General features: G+C 34.1%; 3 non-coding genes across 3 annotated transcripts; all 3 read left to right on the forward strand.

Moving 5' to 3' along the window:
* The first annotated feature begins 1,850 nt into the window (after nt 1-1,850).
* Nucleotides 1,851-1,969, forward strand: LOC149415690 (5S ribosomal RNA). The gene has a single exon (XR_016303835.1). It is a non-coding gene; the product is annotated as a 5S ribosomal RNA (ribosomal RNA).
* Nucleotides 1,970-2,292: 323 nt separating this feature from the next.
* LOC149415691 (5S ribosomal RNA) lies at nt 2,293-2,411 on the forward strand. The gene has a single exon (XR_016303836.1). It is a non-coding gene; the product is annotated as a 5S ribosomal RNA (ribosomal RNA).
* A 323-nt stretch (nt 2,412-2,734) lies between these two features.
* LOC149415692 (5S ribosomal RNA) lies at nt 2,735-2,853 on the forward strand. Its single transcript, XR_016303837.1, has one exon. It is a non-coding gene; the product is annotated as a 5S ribosomal RNA (ribosomal RNA).
* The last annotated feature ends 11,430 nt before the right edge of the window (nt 2,854-14,283 follow it).

Below are 14,283 nucleotides of genomic sequence, written 5' to 3' on the forward strand. Positions count from 1 at the left end.
CTTCGCAACTCTTCGAAACCAAAAAACCAACGCAACGCAAACTTAGCTTCCAGACCAATGAAACCCTAGAATCACACCTTAACATTCCGTCTTTTGTTTTTTTCAATTGTATAATGTTGTCTATTGTTTTTTCAATTGCATAACCATGCCTTTTTGTCTTTCAATTGTATAATGTTGTCTTTTGTCTTTCAATTGCATAACCATGTCTTTTGTTTTCTAATTGCATAATTTTACTTGTTGTTTCCACACCTGCTCTCTCCCCAAAATTATTTGCTCCAAACATGCTATGTACCCTTCCTCATTTCTCCCCACAAATATTGTTACCTAGCCTATGGCATAAGCTAGTCATTATGTTTTAGCTAGGCATCTCTCTGGCCATCCAAGTCTCTCAAACTAAGGGCAACTCTTGTTTTGTCAAAAAAAAAAAAACCCCAAGGGAGGCACATAGAGGATCTTTTAACCCTGATGCTCCATTACCACGTCGCCCTTTTTACGAGCGCGGGGGGAGGTGTCATATAACAGATTTTAGGCGCAAAGACCCTACAGTTGCCAACTTGAGTAGCGGGAATTATCAGGCTAGTTGCTGGGTCAAACGTAACGCGCAAAAGATCCGCTACAGTTCCCCCCACCCCCGGCGACCGAGCTCCTCGTTCCTCCTTCTTACGCGCCGACCTCTGACCTAGCTGGACGTGTGTTCGTTTCGGCGCCCGCGTTCCAATTCGCACCGCTCGGTCGAGAAGCCAAATGTACGACAATGTCGCGCTTTGAACATCGACAGGCTGGCACCGTTTGTTTGAAACACGGCGCACCGTCCTGCAATCAACAGGATACCCCGACAACACCATGCTGTGAGTCTCTTACATTTCCTATTACCCTTGAATGTGTCCGCTAATAACCTAAATTCGTCCACGCTGCCTGTCGGTCTAGAGAGCTGTTAATTATTTCCCAGAGAGAGATTAGGGAACCCTTTGATGATAATTCTAGTTAGGATGTAACAACCTGTATTCTATTGTCATTCACCCATGTAATGTCCATTTTGCCGCTCAAATACAATGTTGATTTATAAAAACCTAACCTCTTTCATTTGGGGATAGCGGTTGTATGGGAGTGTTTTGTGTAGACGGTGGGATATGGATTCTTGAGCCTCGCGCTGACCCCGAACCCTGACTATGAGAGAGACGTCTCACGCCCCCGCTTCTGAGCTGGCCGAGGGAAAGTCAGGGCCCCCCCCAGGTCCGACGCGCGACAAATGATATAATAACAAAATTTGAAAAGAACTTTCACAGAACCCGTAAATGAACGTTGAAATTTGATGAATTGTTCAAATTCTCCGAAACAACCCGTCCTTAGTTAAAGGTGATGAGATCTAGCAATCACCTTTTAAAATATTTGTATTACCAAATGTCGATGATATATTTAAGCAAGCTTCCATTATCAAAATGTGTAACGAAAATATAAATTTATTAAACCTAATTTTAAACACACAAACACAAAACCATTATATTTACCAAGCAATAAAAACATTTAACAGTCTCTCTTTTGAATTGCGCTGTGTTATCAAACAATCAGAACAGATAAATTAAATAAAAATATTGAGTGTAAAAAAAAATATACAAAACATATTAAAACATACGTGGCTTGCTTATAAGGGACAAGAGTTCCTCTTTTCTGATAAGATATACATGACCAACAGTGACGACAAATAAATAAAAAAAAAGTGGGTGTGTCAAGCCTACGCAAGACAGAAGTGAAACTTCTAGTATTCTTCTCTCTTATTATTAGGGCTTTTTTATACTAATTTTCATATATTTATTGGCAGGTAGAGTAGAAATTAATATTGTTTAGCGTTTGCCAACGACCATACCATGTTGAACACACCGGTTCTCGTCCGATCACCGAAGTTAAGCAACATTGGGCGCGGTCAGTACTTGGATGGGTGACCGCTTGGGAACACCGCGTGCCGTTGGCCCATTTTTTATGGTAATTTCATGTTTTTTTTTATTTTTTTATCGTTACTATCATTAATAATATCATAAAATTCTTTAACTTTTCAAGTATGCTACAGGCCTAAAATATTACTTAGTGGATTGATATTATGGTCAACCATTGAAAAAAAAAATTCCTGCAAAGTTATGGATGTAATTACGATCTTTTTCAAGCGCGTATGTAATGATTATTTTTATCAACGTCGCACACACCTTGCTAATGTTTTCAGTATTATTAGGGCTTTTTTATACTAATTTTCATATATTTATTGGCAGGTAGAGTAGAAATTAATATTGTTTAGCGTTTGCCAACGACCATACCATGTTGAACACACCGGTTCTCGTCCGATCACCGAAGTTAAGCAACATTGGGCGCGGTCAGTACTTGGATGGGTGACCGCTTGGGAACACCGCGTGCCGTTGGCCCATTTTTTATGGTAATTTCATGTTTTTTTTTATTTTTTTATCGTTACTATCATTAATAATATCATAAAATTCTTTAACTTTTCAAGTATGCTACAGGCCTAAAATATTACTTAGTGGATTGATATTATGGTCAACCATTGAAAAAAAAAATTCCTGCAAAGTTATGGATGTAATTACGATCTTTTTCAAGCGCGTATGTAATGATTATTTTTATCAACGTCGCACACACCTTGCTAATGTTTTCAGTATTATTAGGGCTTTTTTATACTAATTTTCATATATTTATTGGCAGGTAGAATAGAAATTAATATTGTTTAGCGTTTGCCAACGACCATACCATGTTGAACACACCGGTTCTCGTCCGATCACCGAAGTTAAGCAACATTGGGCGCGGTCAGTACTTGGATGGGTGACCGCTTGGGAACACCGCGTGCCGTTGGCCCATTTTTTATGGTAATTTTATGTTTTTTTTAATTTTTTTATCGTTAACATCATAAAAAATTTTATATCATTCTTTAACTTTTCAAGTATGCTACAGGCCTAAAATATTACTTAGTGGATTGATATTATGGTCAACCATTGAAAAAAAAAAAGGCGTTAAAAACAAAAAAATTATGTGCGATGGCCGAGAATCGAACTCGGATCAACTGCTTGGAAAGCAACTACGCTGACCATTACACCACCAACGCCAGTTGTCGAGATGAGCTAAGAAGCATTTATATTTTACTTCAAAACTTTGACTAGATCAAATGAACTTTAATCGGTCCCGCATTTTCGTTTCGGTCATGAGTTGGTTTTACTCCGGTACTCGAAATTGCATGACGCGGGTAAAGAAGTTTCACTTCAACATTTTGTAAAATATACATGTATCTGACGGCCGGCATAGTCCAGTGGTAACGCATTGGACTGCCATTCCGAAGGTCGCGGGTTCGAACCCGGCGTGCGCAAATAAATTTTATTTGATTAATTTGTGTTATTTCACAATTAATTAATTAAAATAATATATAGTATATTTGCGGCACGTTCCAGAGTGGAAGATACTACCAGTATCGCCCTGGTGTAAGACCACCATTCAGAATTGAAACGTTGCTCCAAATGGCTTTAGCCGTGTTTAGTGACTAGATCTGAATAGCCAGGTACTTCCCCACCTCCCTCTTTCCCTTCCCCACTTACCTTCAGCCTCACAACATCCCCCAATTGGGGATGCCATAGTCTCACTGGCTCCAGACGGGAGCAGTTGGGACTCTTGTGCGGTATTCACTATAAATTTTTTTAAAAAAATGTGTACTGCAACCCATATTCTTTAAATCATAATAGAATATGTATTAATAAATACATATTAAAAATAGAAAAGGTTAAAATTAAATGATTATTTTTGAGTTGTAACTATTTTAATAGTTCCTTAAGTATTTATTTTATACTCTTGTTATAATATCTCACTTGTGAATATATAAATTTCTTATTAAATACTGTAAAAATAAATACACTTGAAGATAAATGATTAAACCTTTTTATTAAAATAATAAACTTTAAGTTGGATTGTTGCAAACTTTGGCAACTCATAAACCTACATATACCCACAATAACAACACGACAAAATACACTATTCTACTGCAACATACCCAAACGCAACTATATTTGCCATTTCCCTAGGCAGCGGCTTCACACTTGGGAAACCAATACTTGGTGATATTGACTTATTTAATATTAACTGTGCGAATTCGGTCGATCACATCAAATATGTATTCCAACATTACAAACCTTCTGTTATATTTTTGTTAATCTATTATTTGATCACTGTATTTTTATTTATTTTTGTTGTATTTCTTTTATGTTTCAATATTATCTGTCATCTTAAAGTTGTACTAACTACACGTAAAAGCCCTCTGTGCGTTAAATAAAATAATATATTAAATTATATTAAGCAATAATTAGTCGCCTGTATTAATAAATACAAATTGAAAATATCTCCCGAGTAAAAATAAATGCCGCCGACGGGAATTGAACCCGCGCCTTCTGATGTCCGATCAGACGCTCTGAACCACTGAGCTACGTCAGCTTATTTCCGACCCAAATAATTCAATCTGTACTAGTGCTTCTCTCAACAATTACTGAAAGCTATATTTTTTACACCTGTAAACAACCAAAATTTTGTAGGAAAGGCTTTGTTAGTGCTAAATTTCCCACTAGATGGCGTCGAGACATATTATATCTACATTTGTTGGTGAAATATTTTGACTTGTCAAATATTCTTTTTTTATGATAAACTAATATTTCAACAGCATTTATTTTTACTCGGGAGATTTGTATTGACATTATAGGCGACTAATTATTGCTTATAATAATTTATTATGCTTTGTGCCATGCATAAAAACCTTGAATTTCAAACATTAGTTTATCATTAAAAAAATATTTATATATTTGTAAATGTTAAAATTGTGCAACAAAATATTTTTGCTGTGTTTAAAGAAGTAATTTAAAAAATATTTAAACATGCGTATTTATCCACAGGAATCAAAAAAACTGTGTACAACAAGTGTACATAAATGTAAGCGTTAACATCATCAGCCTTACCATGAAATCATAAAACTGATTTAAATCACTACTGATAAAAACATTACTTAGATGGTTTTGATAAGCGAAAACATACTTTTAATTACTAGGCAGTCTTTTTGCAGTTGAGATATTCGACACAATATCGAAGATTGTCCAAAATTGATGAAAAGAAAGTGGCTGTCAGGTACTTAAGGAGGTGATTAAGTCAGAACTTTTTAAATATCTTTCGGCGATGTTTTTGAAATGATTAAGAACCATCCTACAAGGGTAGGCAATGTAATTTACTTTTGAAACAACTCTCCATACCAAAGGTAATTATTTAAAATTAAACACCTACAAATTGGGCCCTGTAACAAAGTTATATTTCTTGGCTCGGAGGCAGAATCAGGAAACCGATAAATGATCAAAAATAATTGTATGAAAATTCACCACCTAATAGTTACGATATCATCGTCACATCTCTGGACTTGCTTAGCGCCAGCCACCAACAACTGGACAGCTGCCGAAATTATTTTATTTTAATTCTTTTTGGTTTTACGACCAGCTGGCTTTTACACGGATTTTAACCGTTTGAGTGCCAAAAAATTCATACAGTTGCTTGTAAAATGCCACCACAAAAACATTATTTTTTATGAAACTATATATTTTTTTAAAAACCCATAAATTCTTTGAATTTTCAAGGATTTCGATGATTTTTTCGGTGTTTTATTAAAGAATATTGGTTTAGAATCACGCGGAGGAGGATCCCGAAGTCCAGGCGTTTCGAAAAAATGAGAATCAGAACACGACTGACGCAATCGACGGAAATCGACGATCGGCAATCTTCGTTAAAACACGAATCGACGAAAATCGAAGATTGGCACCCGAACGGTTAAGTACAGAATATACCTGGTGAGCTATCGAAAAATAATGGAACGGATATCTAGAATAACACTTATTAAAAAAAATTGTTGTTACTGATAATTTAGTTTTTTAATTTTTTTTTAATGTGAATACAGCACACGAGTCCTAACTGCTTCCAATCACCCGGAGCCAGTGGAACTACGGCATGTTATGAGGAAGTTAGGGAAGAAAATGGGGAAGAGATACACCTTTAGGCCCAGTTGTTTCATGCCCGTCATACAGTTGGCCAAAAACGCCTTTTTAATTTCAAATCATTTGCCACATTAAATGTATTGTAACGACCAGTTAACCAACCTTCAGCATTGGTTCGAATTTAGGAGGCTATTATCATTGACGTATAATCAAACAACTCAACAAAAATTAAACAGAAAAACGCATATTTTCGAAAATCATTCTTAAAATTGTAAATTTGCTCCCCGTTTAAGAAATTTTGGCATTTTCAAGTTATAAAGCAACTCACCTTTCTTCGCAGCCTGCGAAGCTGTACGTCATAAGGAAATTATCAACTGTTAAACAGGGACAACATAATGCCAATAAGCGGTAGTAAACGAGATCGAAGCCTTCGATAAACCTTTCCACCGATAACTAGGCACATAAAGCCTTCTGCAGAGTGGTCCGATTTCGGCTCCAACAAGATAAATTATTTCGCACAACTGACCCTTCAACCAAAATCGCGTACGCTCCAATCGCACTCTCCCAACGATTACATAAGCGGCTACCGTTTGGAATGGGAGTTTGCAAAGGTGAAATTTGAAATCGATTTTTTTGTCGTTGAGTTAAGGCTTTTTGGGTCCTTGAGTTTAAAGCTTTTTGGATAATGGCGGACAACGAGGTGTCGTGAGCCTTGTTAAAAGCACCATTAGTCAAATTAGGGGTGTAATTATCGGTTGATTTTGCGAAGCCTTTGCGGCGTGAATATCTGAAATCGTTTGCATCTTTTTATGTCGCTTTGGCACTAACAAGAACGGATTTATTGGCCTGAGATTGGGCAGGGTATGTAGTGTACAGAGTGTATCAAGCGGGTACGTAATGCGTTGCATCGACCGGGTTCGTGTCCGTCTCGTATCCGAGAAGTAATTAGAACGGAGGCGTTTTATTTGCGCAAAAACTGCATTCGTTTAGCGCGGCTTTGTAATACGTATTTTTAATGGAAGTTATTTGCATGAATTGATGCAACGAATAACTGTCCTGAACGACCCTTGAATTAAATTTAAATGAAATGGCTTTTTGAACAGAAGTTATTTATCGAAGTCAGATTGGAACTGTTTTTGTGAATCAATAGAAAGGGATTTTATTTTAACAAATGAAAAACGTCATGCCTCCATTTTCAATAGACTAAAAGCTAAACAACTATATTCTAAAACATGTCAAAAGCATATCCAACAAGCAACTAAAAATACAAAATTTGGACAAAAAGTTTCCTACACTATGGTACTAAACTCTAGAACAAAATTCCAATCTCATTCAAAACTCACAATAATATTATAAAATTTACGTATTAAAAAACTGAATACAAAACATAAGGAGATCAGAAATAGATAATTCACTGACAATAAATACAGACTCAAACAGAAACCACCACTGAACAAAAAAACGCCATGTAATATATTTTTTATTATTTCAGAAGAAACGCCATCAATATATTTATAATAACTTCATATTATCCATACTACAAAATTTTAAGTTAATGAAATCCTCAGCACGGGAGATCAGTTGGATATCATTGACTGAAAAATATTATTATTATTAAATAATATTATTATTAGATCTTTAGTTTTTGGAATAAAACTTTATTGAGTAAAACCCCAAATTGTAATATTTAATTATTGAAGATAATATTAGCAATTTCTAAACGAAAATCTGAAACAGAAAAATCAGAAAAGGATACGGTCACATCTAGGACTCGAACCCAGGACCCTTGTACAACATTGTCTTCATTTTCTTTATGTAGTTCTTTAAATAAATTTCTTTAAATGTGATCGAAGGGGATAGGGTCCCATTAGCTCAGTGGTAGAGCGGTGCCCAGGCAAGGCAAGAGTACTGGCTTCGAGTCCTAGATGTGACCGTATCCTTTTCTGATTTTTCTGTTTCAGATTTTCGTTTAGAAATTGCTAATATTGTCGTCAAAAATTAAAAAATAACTCTGCCCACACACCTTGCTTCTAGTGTTCAAAGCAGTTACTAACCAACAAAAAATGGCAGTTTAAAATCAATTGTAACTATTGTTTGATACTTTTCGCTCTCTTTTGGGATAGGCTATGCTTCTAACGCAAGACAGTACGGATATAATGGGGAGCAGCAACGAGAGTTTACGATAGCAAGTCATAATAAATCTTAATTTAGTTCAAAATTTTAACAACATTCCATTGTCAAATTACTCAACAAAAAGACATTTACGTACCTGAATCATTGCTAAGCAATTCTTTAAGTCTAGGATCTATTCGTGCTATACTGTAAAATTAAAAAAAATCTATTGTAGACTAACCTCAAACGAGGGACGTGTTATTCCCAGATTTCTAAATAAATAAAGAATGTTAGAATATAATTTCAATTTATAACTCAATAAAAAAGTTGTGAACTAATTTTCAAAAGGAGATGCATGCTGAAAAAAATTATTATGTGAACAAAAACTTTTTATACTGAAATTTTTTTGCTTTCTGATTTTCTTTATACTTTTTGAATCTTTATTAGTTTTTCAGTTGTATCAATTTTATTTACTATGAATATCGTACTTCTGTTATTTAAAATAATAATATAAGTGCATTATTATTACTTTTGACAAACTGCTGTCTAGCAGTTTAAAATGACTTCATTATAATTATGTAATTTAGTTAGTTAGTTAGGGTTTTTCAAAGGATTTAAGACACATCAGTTAAAGCTAGTGGAATACAGCATAATCTGCTCAGAACAGATCTGTGACCGCATAGCTGATAGGGGTGAGCCACGGGAGACGACAGGTGATAATGATTTCAATCTGGGCATATGTGCGGGGCATCCGCATCCCGCCTGACAGTAACAACAGTAATAAGCTTCTCTAACTAGTTATCTACAAATTAACTCACCTGTGCTTTTAAACTTGACCAATCTAAGATTATGAATACACATTTGTAATATGTGTTTGTAGAGGTATTGTTGAGTATGCTTAGAGAGGATAGGAAGGAAGGATATCTACATATTATAGAACGAAATTATCTAGCCTCAACCAACAGTCAATGGATCCACAGTTCTCTAAGTCATTAGAACGAAAATTACTAGAGTGGTGCCGTGACCAAGAGAGTGATGTTTTTTAATCCACGCGTCAACGGACCCACAGCCGTCAAGGCCTATTGAATTGAAAATTACTACAGTGACGCCTTGACCCGGGGAGTGATGTTGTATAATTCTAGAGTCAATTGACCCACAACACTTAAGAAAATTACTACAGTGGTCCCGTGGACCAAGAGAGTGGTGTTATCTAATCCCTGAGTCAATGGACCCACAGCCCTCAAGGTCAACGAAACGAAAATTACTACAGTGCTGCCGTGACCAGGAGGACGCGATGATGCTGCCAAACTTCCAATAAAAAGGTCCGCAGAGTGAAAATTATTACACCCTGAACTCATAGAATTTCCCGCTCTGCCTCAAAGATTTTAATGATGATACATTTCTTTGAATCCGGTTTCAATCCTAAGATGAAAGAATAAAAATACAAGGTAAAACATCTGGAAGATAAAATATGTTTACAATAAAAGGTATCAATTTGTTTTAGACCACTTTATACCACCTTACCACCTTAAGTGGTCTAAAACAAAATTACATTATACCACCTACCACCTTAAGTGGTCTAAAACTAATTGTTGTCTTTTATTGTAAATTATGACGAGCCACAAAGTAAATGCTTATTACAAATATATGAAATATGTGTTTTTTATAATTCGTATTTGAAACGTCTTGATAGCGGAAGGTCACAGAGTTCCAATAATTCTGGAGTAAACCTTTTTACTGTACACGATGCAACCAAATTGTACATTTTATAGTGTAAGCCCGTGAAAAATCACGGATTGTCTAAATTCTCGACAAATCAGTCCAAAATTTGAAAAAAAAACGTAATTTCCTAAATAAATAAATATATACTTGCAATTTTCAAAATGACACAAATTGAAGTTCTAGAGTTTATTGAACCATAGTTACGCAGAACAGACACACAACCGAAATTATTATTTTTGATTCCTACTAATACATATTTAATAATATATTTCATTTGAAAACTAATCTGTATAAATGTTGTATATTCTATCACTTTTATTCTTCTAGACACAAATAGACCTATGTACCCATATTACGAGTACTTCTCCGCTTCTACTATTTTGTTTTGTTTAATCTTTTAAGCTCAATTATATGCGTGAGGATTCATTTTTGCCATTATGTTTATATTATTCTTTATTGTATTAATTTTTAAGTGTTTACTCTGATACAAAATGCTTGTATTTTTTTTAAGAAAAGCCCATAGGGCGTGTAATAAATAAATGAATAAAATAAATAAATACACTTCTTGGATTGCTTGGACAGCCAGGTTAGTGGAAGGTCGCAGAGTTTCAATTCTGCAATAAACTTTTTTCTTGTACACGATATTGTATGGTTTTTATTCACTGAAATTTTTTTAAATTTTGTTTGCCTTTAACAGGGTTGCCACTCTGCACTCAGACAGTATCCGAGCATCTAATGTGAATGCAATATTATCACTCGCATTACTGACTTATTGGACACGAACGCTGTGAGAGGTTGCTTCCGATGCGCCTCTTGCTAATTTATTTTTAGCAAGCGATTAATCTGTGACGACTGGCGTGTAAGTGAAGCTCGTGCGTGGATAACCCTGTTTATTTTAATCGAAGTAACTTTCAAATGGGTTTGTTGATAAAATAAATTAATACCGTCTTTATTAAACCTTCGTTTTATGGTGACATGACCAATAATTAATTAGGTATTATGCTACAATAATATTAACTAGCAGTTAAGCGGTTTTTTTGCTGCCAGGCCCTGCGGGCGGCACTTGATTGGACTTCGCCCTGTTTAAGTGATACTAACAACAATTAAATTTAATAGGTAGCTATTACGTCAATAGTTAGATATATAATAGTAAGACATTCTTATTAAAAAAATATGTGTATATTGATAGCTACTCGTAACTGACACTATGGAGCATGGCGGCGCCAGTACCTACCGCGATTTGCTTCTAACTGTGTTTTTTATTATCTTCCTTTTTTGTACCAAATAGAATTAATGATATTATTACAAATTTTGTAGTATGGATAGTATGTCATGATGTTTTGTTGTTCAGTTGAGTGGTTTAGGTTTCAGTCTGAATTTGGTGTTATGTTTCGTTTGCAACTTTTTATTTGAGATTTAAAAGTTATAATTTTTTTTTTCACTTCTAGCAAACACTTTGTGGGTATACATAATTATAATAAAAACATATTAGATGTGTTTTTATTAACCCTGATGAAGGTTCGGGTTGAACTGAAACCGGTTGGTTATAAATATATACAATAAAGTGGTATTCAAACAAGGTTATTTTATTTTAATTATTATAGTTTTAATGTTGTTGTGAGTTTTGAATGAGATTGGGATTTTGTTGTAGTGTTTAGTATCATAATAGTATAGGAAGCTTTTTTGCCCAAATGTTGGATTTAAGGTTGCAAATTGCTGGGGATATTCCCACGAATTGGCACCTTCTTTCGTACTGGCTGGCTTTTTTTTAAATTATTTTTGGTATTATTTTGTGACCCTTAAATTATGTTCCGTCTTTTGTAAGAAAAAAAGATCCGATTTCGCGGATTGAAAATTTCAATCCGCGAGTATCGTAGAATTTTTGTATAAACCGATTTTTTTTCTAAATAAATAGGTTATTGAATCGTTTTGAATAATGTAGGGATTTAGGGTTTGTGTGGCCTATCGTCAGGCAATATCGGAATGAAAAAGTAAAAAATGTATGTTTAAGGTAAAAATGTCAATTATTTTATTGTAATATATATATATGTTTACATAAAAAATCTCTACAAATACCCAATCATAATACTATAATAGTATTAAAAATGTATAATTTTTGTTATTCGGAAAGATATTTATTAAAATATTTATTGAAAAAGTAGTATTTTCTAAAAATATAAATACGTTTATATGTTTTAACATTATTATTTAAAAAAACTTTTATCATTTGCCCGTTGGATATGTTTTTGACCTTGAGATCTAGTGTTTCTAATATTCGTGTTAGATGTTATTTTTGTGTGTTGTATTTATGAATGTAAAAGAGTACTGTTTTAGCGTAGGGTTGTTTAATTGACATAATGTTAAGTTTGTTGAAGATTTCGTCAGTGCTAGTTCTTACCAGATAGTTAAAGGTCATATGTGCGTAACTGGGTACTGGTCGCATGTATCCACGTAGGATGTAGGTATAAAAGATTTACGTGGTCTTTCTAGTAAATTTTGCATGCTTTATTCTCAAAATGTAAGTCTGTGAAAAAAATGGTATTGGATAGCTGGAAAAAAAATTACTTCAATAATAATAATAATTGGATGACTTTTATAGCGCCGTTTTTGTGCAAAATCACCTCAAGGGCGCTGTACAAACTTATAATACATTACTACAGTGATCTATGTTATTACTTAACTATTTATGGAGAAAATATACAGTACAATGCTTACCTGGTAGGTCACTTAAGTATCCATCCAAGAAATAAATCACACTTATTGTATCTTTAAATTTAGATACCTTTAACCTATCGAACCAATTATTCAATCAAAGTCAGTCAAGTTAAGAAACATTATTAATATTAGTATAATATTTAGACTAACATAACTAATACATTTAGTATCGGAATTATTCATTACCGGAGGCTAGTGGGAGTGTGGGCGGATCAGGTCATGATCAAGTGTCTAGTGTCTAGTGTCGAGTATCTACCGTCTCCGTCTGGTATCTGAACCTTATGAGATAAGAGCTGATGATCCCAGATGAGATGGGAGATCATATCAGAAACATAATCAGATAAGATATTTTGACAGCCTTTGTGGAATATTGATCATGGTCGGCGCTTATGAGAAGTGTTGCGATGTGCTAAACATGATTTGATTTTAAAAGAGTTACAGCGTCTCTTAATTTTTAAATTTTTTTTACGCAACTGATAAACAAACGTTCAGCATGCATAAAACATTTTATACAACTGATAAACAACCGTTAATCATACATAAATGGTTGTTTATCGGTTGTGTAAATATGGGAAAAATTAATTGCAAGATAATTATGATGTATGGTAATAAAGTCAAGTATTTAAGCGATAGACGGCGGTAGTCATAAAGCTTACTCCAGAGTCCGACAGATGTCACTAGAGTGTAACAATTACTTATGAGATGAGATTGACAGGGAACAAGCGTCTTGAACCAGAGAATAACCAACCCTTGGGTAATGAACAGTGTAGCTAAATCCAGACCTATTATTTGTGCTGTAAATAAACACAATTATAAGTAGAACCTTTTACTTTTAACAAAGAGTTCCCAAAACTTAAATCTGCAAGGTAAGGTATAACAATAATATTGTTGATTTTGTATTTTAAATGTGATATTGACAAATATGACTTATAATAATTGGGTCCCGATGGTCGGGTGGATAAAGACATTGTCCTGTAAAGATATAGATCTTGGGTTTGATTCCCAGTTGAGATTGTTATATTTTTATTTTCTGTGTCTTGTTTTGTTTCCTGTTTCGTTTAGATTTGTAAGTATCTTGTTTTTCAATGATATATTACATTGATGGGTATAACCTTCAGAAGTTAAAGAAAATTTGTTCCTATAAAAATAGTAAATTATTTTAATTTTTGTATAGGTAATATAAAAGGTGAATAAAAAAAGAAATGGTTGAAAAGAAATAAAATTTATGATTGATTTTACCTTAAAGCTTGCAGCATCTATAAACGGCATCGGAAAATTAAAAACACCTTTTCATTATCCCTATTGGAGATACATGCAAAGAATTGTAAACTATTAGTCGTTAAAAATATTGACCACAATAGTTCTATAGAATAAAATAATAATCAAAACGGTTATTTCGCTTTTTCATCTCATATCAAAATTATTCAGATTCTTGTATTCCGCGTTATTTTGGACCTCAACGTAAACACCCAAATTGATATACCAGCCAATCAGGGAAAGGGGAACGAAAGAAGAGGCGACGTCATGACCGTCTCTTCTTCTTTGATTATCAATAAAGGAATTTGACAGTATACCGGCAACTCGAATTATTACTTAAGAATTAATAGTCCTTTTTACAATGGCGGACAATTTTCTGGTTGCGTAAAAAATCTTACTACAAATCTCATTTTCAGCGTTGATACGCGAGGTGGTTCGTTTAAAAACGAACATTCAGATCCTTCGTAGAAAAGTC

The sequence above is a fragment of the Hesperophylax consimilis genome, chromosome 18 (assembly GCF_061612785.1).
Source record: "Hesperophylax consimilis isolate HC1 chromosome 18, BYU_Hcon_1.0, whole genome shotgun sequence".
Taxonomy (NCBI): Eukaryota; Metazoa; Arthropoda; class Insecta; order Trichoptera; family Limnephilidae; genus Hesperophylax; species Hesperophylax consimilis.